The sequence below is a fragment of the Chrysochloris asiatica genome, unplaced genomic scaffold, assembly GCF_000296735.1.
Source record: "Chrysochloris asiatica unplaced genomic scaffold, ChrAsi1.0 scaffold00023, whole genome shotgun sequence".
Taxonomy (NCBI): Eukaryota; Metazoa; Chordata; class Mammalia; order Afrosoricida; family Chrysochloridae; genus Chrysochloris; species Chrysochloris asiatica.
The window spans coordinates 5,332,633-5,338,080 of NW_006408541.1; positions in this window are offsets into that span (position 1 = coordinate 5,332,633).

The following is a 5,448-nucleotide window of genomic DNA, read 5'->3' on the forward strand; positions in this document are numbered from 1 at the left end:
GCCCGCTCTGCTGGCCCCACTGGGCTTCCCTTCCTGTCCTACAGCTGACAGATACTGGGTTGTGGGGAGGTGCAGCCTAGGGCTCATCTCAGATTTTCAGCCCTCTCTGTAGAATCATTGTCCTGTTTTGCCTGTTTAGTATTTTGAAACTATGTTTTATAATTTTGTGTGTTTTTTTGGTTTAAAATGAAGTTTCAAGGTGGTCCAACTCCCCTAATCCTGGTTTCTTAAAAATCACCTAACCTGGAGTCCTGGTGTGGTGCTTTAGGATAAGCACTGAACTACGAACCAAAGGTCAGTGGTTCAAACCCACCAGTCACTCCTTGGAAACCCCATACAAGGTCACCATGAGTCAGAACCAACTGGACGTCACTTAACAACAACACCTTGCGGTTCAAACCAACTTTGGGGTCCAGTACCTAACCTACAGTACCACATCAGAACTTGGAACACATATTATTCTATGATTAAAATGGATAAGTTAATACGTCTAAAGACTCTGTGGGAGTCCTATTGTGGTGCTGTGGGTTAATGTGCTGCACTGCAAAGTCAGTTTGAACCACAAGTTCGGCGGTTAAACTCACCAGCCGCTCCTTGGAAACCCTATACAGGATTTCTGTGGGTAGGAACTGACTTGATGGCATGTAATAACAGCAACAAAGAATCTATGTGGTCTGGTATGGGAGGCGATGCATGAGGTGGGGGGAGATGACACCCTGAGTTAACAAACTGGTGGTATTCACCCTCCTGGACCCCTGATGCTTCATTAACTATCTTTTTTCTTGTCTGCAAATGTCCTAACTCTCAGTCAACTTTATAAAAATTAGATCCTGATTGGAATAAAGCACAAGGTTCCAGGAATGGAGCAGTTGCTACACCTTAGCTTTAATCTGTCTTGTGGCAAATAATGGAAACTCATCCCTTTGTTTTTCTGCCATGGTGCAAGCTCCCTTCCCTGAGTATCCTTACAGAGGAAGAGTCTGCAGAAAACCGCCAAGCTGAGCTTGCTGCGTTGCCCAAGGCAATAGTGCCATCCCAGTGGTTACAACTCTAGTGCTGAATTGAATAATCACAGAAAACAAATGCCTTTTCTACTTTGACTTAAGGAAAGATTTGGCTCTTTGGTAGAAAGGGATGAAATGAGCCCCAGTGAGTCCCAATAGCTCAGCGGTCAGATGCACTGCTGCTAACTGAAAGGCCAGCAGTCTGAACCTACCAGCTGGCAGTTCCAACAAGAGTAAAGTGCACTTACACATAATTGATCATCTATAAGGTGCCAATGGGGAGTCCTGGTGTGGTGCTGCAAGATAATGCACTGGACTGCTTGAATCGCAAGGTCCATGGTTCAAACCCACCAGCCTCTCTTTGGAAACACTACACAGGGCTGCAATGGGGCAGAACCAACTCGATGACACTTACCAACAACAAGATCAGTGGAATCCTGGTAGGATAAGCACTGAATTGCAAGATATAAGTTGAATAATTCCACAAAGAAATAGAATGCACATTTTGTAAATGCTATACTTTCCTTTTCATTTCAGACAGTTGGGAATAACCTCACATTTGGTTTTCTCTCTTTGACCACATAAGAAAGTGCCAACGGCACTAGACTCATGTGATTCGTGACAGACCTGTTCTTGTCCTCTACAAAGCAAACCGAAACGTAGCCTTCCTACTGAACACACCTTTGTTCCTGTATCATGTTCGTTGTGACAGCTCTTGCCCCCATCAGCATCAATCACCCAAGAAGCTGTGAAAATGAACCATCAAAGGCCAGAGAGAGTGTGTGCAAGCTTTAAGTATGATTTCAAGACAGAAAACACTCATGGAGACCTGTGAGGGCCCTGCTGACAAAGATTATATGGCGAAAAAGTGGAATTATATGCCTTGTAAGCTGCATGTAGGAGTCCTGCTGTGGCTCTGTGGGATAAAGCACTGGACAGCAAGGTTGGTTTGAACCACAAGGTCGGCAGTTCAAACTCATGAGCCGCTCCTTGGAAACCTCTACGGGGTCCTTGTGAGTCAGACTTGACGGCACTTAACAACAACAACAACAACAAGCCTTATAAGTACTCTTTCTTTTGACTCTCTCAGACATGAAGAACAAAATTACAAACTTCCAAAGTTCCAGTTGTTTTTTTAAAGTTACTAATTTTAAAATATGTAGTTTTGTGTCAATGTTCACATTCAATGTACATTTTATTTGATAAATCTTATTTTTAAATTTTCATTTATTCAAATTTATTTGTAAGGGTAGAATAAAATGTAAAAAGTGGCATAATTTTACAGACTGGTAAAATGAAATGGCAACAAGTAAGTGGAGTGTGCAAACCCAAAATGTCACAGAAGATAAAAAGGAAAAGGATTTGTGGATCCCCGAAGACAACTGCTAAGTGCACTTTCTTTTTAAACCTTAATGAATTGGAAGACACTTCTTTCACTTAATGCTCAAGTTTAATGGGTACAAATTGTTGTACTGTTACCAATAGTGCTGAAATTACTAATAACAATATGAATATTATAGGATTTGTCCCAAATTCTGCTTCCATTTATTGCTGTAGTAAAAATATTTATAATGGTGTTGAAAGTAGAATGATTTTAGAATCTGAAAATGTTACAACTGTAGAACCCATAGTAACAGAAATGCAGATCCTATTTGTGAAAGAATTTTTCCTCTAATAATGTGAATTATTGGATCCAAAGAAGGCCAAGTGATTGATTGTCAATATCATAGTGAACCATTTGAAAATTTGGGTCAAAATTGCATGGATAGTAAACAAACAAGGTTCTGTAGCCAGCATAGGGGGGTGGTATTGTTAAGTGGCATCAAGTCGATTCTGAGGCATAGCAACACTGTAAATGGCATCTGAGGAGCGGCTGTTGAGTTTGAACTGCTGACTTTGTGGTTCAAACCGACCTTGTAATCCAGTGCATTATCCTGCAGTACCACAAAATGCTAATGGCAACCATTATAAGAGAGAGTGGCTACTATGTCTCCCATCAGTCAGTTCTTGTCAGCACTAATCTTTTAATTCTCAATTTGCTCTGGATGGATTTTGTGATTGGTGGAATTTGAACATGATAGCAGTTCCAGTCACAGAAATTGTATGTTGTCATATTTAAACTGAAGACATAGTTTGGGTTTAAGTTATAAATTGGAAACATAAATCAATGAAGAACATCATTATTGGAAAGCTGTTTTGCAACATGTTTTTGCTGTCATTATAACAATAGCTGAAAGTGGATTGTCTTTCAAGGAAGAAATGAGGTGTTTGGGTCACATCTTACAATGGACTACGTGGGGGTTTACCTGAACTAGCTGCCCAGTCATCATTTTTAACAGGAAACATGTCAAAATGTGGTAACACAGGAAGGCGCTACGTGTGTGTCTAAACAATCAGGTGAAGCATCAATACACTGAAGTGAAAACATTCAATCTGCTATTTCTCAGTGAAATAGATGTAACCCAGACTTTCAGTTTGCCTGTAGATTCCACACCTGATCTTTCTCATGAAGATCAGCTAAGTATTGTTTTAAGATCTCCAACAGATGGAAAACCTGTCAAGCAATTTATCACCTTTGCTAGCTTAAGGAGTCAAAGCAGTTAAGGAACTGCAATTCAAGTACTTCACTATTTATGTTAAGTTTACAAAATTGATTTTTCTAAGTACGAACACCAGTCCTATGAGAATGATGCCAATATGTCAGGGCATTATAAGGGCAGGCACAGAACATTTCAGAATGTAATGGGTATTCTATTTGTATACTATGTGCTGCATACTCAACTTAATCTTATAGCATGCAACACAGTAGATTGTTATCTGGAAGCAGATTAATTTTTTTATGGTTCAGTTGCTCTATGCATTTTTTGATGCCTCTACCCAAGGAGCACTGGTAGCATAGTGGCTACGAATCGGGCTGTGAACCTTAAGGTCAGCGGTTCGAAACTACCAGCCGTTCCGTGGGAGAAAGATGAGGCTTTCTACTTCCGTAAAGATTTACACCCTTGGAAACCCTGTACAGGGTCGCTATGAGTCGGAACCGACTCGATGGCACTTAACAACAACAACAACCCATTGATGGTCATCTCTTAAAACATATTTAGGCAATGACTGAGTATTCAATGCCTTTCTAATATATGTTGGGAAGCACATCCTAGAATTGTCCACTCAGATTCCAGTTGCCTTAGATTCGAGTTGCCTTGTTGTGTGGAACCAGACACAAAAAGAAGATAACAAAAGAGAAGATAAAAATGTTGCCAACAAAATGCAAACTCTATAGAGTGTGTAATCACATGGATTATGTGGAATAATAACTATATTGCTGCATCGTCATTGTATGAGTCAAGCTTTCCAAGATTCAGAAACATATGTCAAGACATGCATAAATCTCTACCAGTCATTAACAGGGTATTTACATCATTTAAGAGAAGACTATGAAAACGCAACAAACCAAATATTGCAAAATACTGATCATCAAGCCTGTCACTGTTGCGGAAAGGTTAGAAAGGAACAAGTAAAGATAGGAGTGCCAGAAATCAATTTCACGTAAGCACACTTAGCCACACCGTCATTGACATACTTGAATCTTGCATAAAAAGAAGAGTGAAAGTATATGAAATCCTTCCAATCCGCTTTTCTTCTTAAGCAATGTGGGTCTATCTGATGGAACAGTGCATGAAGGAATCCAAAAAATTAGTTCAGGTTGAAATACAAGCCTTTGTGGCAATTTTATTTTTATATGAAAACTTAGTTTACACATTCAGGAAAGACATAATTTACCCATGTAGACATGTATGATTCCACAATAGAAGATAAAACACAATGCATGTTTCCTAATGTTGAAATCATGCATATTCCTAACTCTAATCATCCCAAACTACAAACAGAATGCTCATTTTCATCCCTAAAGAGACTCAGAAGCCCTCAGTGTACAATTCAAAAAAGACTCAATTCATTATCTTTATTGTGGAATCCTAGTGTGGTGCTGTAGGATAAGCACTGGACTGCTAACCACAAAGTTGGTGGTTCAAACCCACCAGCTGCGCCTTGGAAACCCTATACAGGCTCAACTGTGAGTCAGAACCGACTGGATGACACTTAAAACAGCAACAATAGTGTGTAAGTGGATATTACTTGACAGCTTAATTATGATAAAACCATTGAAGAATTTAAAAGAGCAAAACATTGAAAGACATGTTAATTACTGCATGTTAAAGATGAAAGATCTATCAAAAAAGAAAATACAGCCATTTGTTCTAATATTTGCTTTCTGATCATGAAATCTTGTATGACATCTTTTTATTTGTTCATATATAATTACGAAATTTATTATGAAGCAAGCATCAAAACTGAAGTAGGAAATATTTCAAGCAAAATTAGTGAAAGTTAGTTTTTTTGTTAGTGGAGATCAACAGAATTTCACATTAATTGTTTAAACAACTAAATT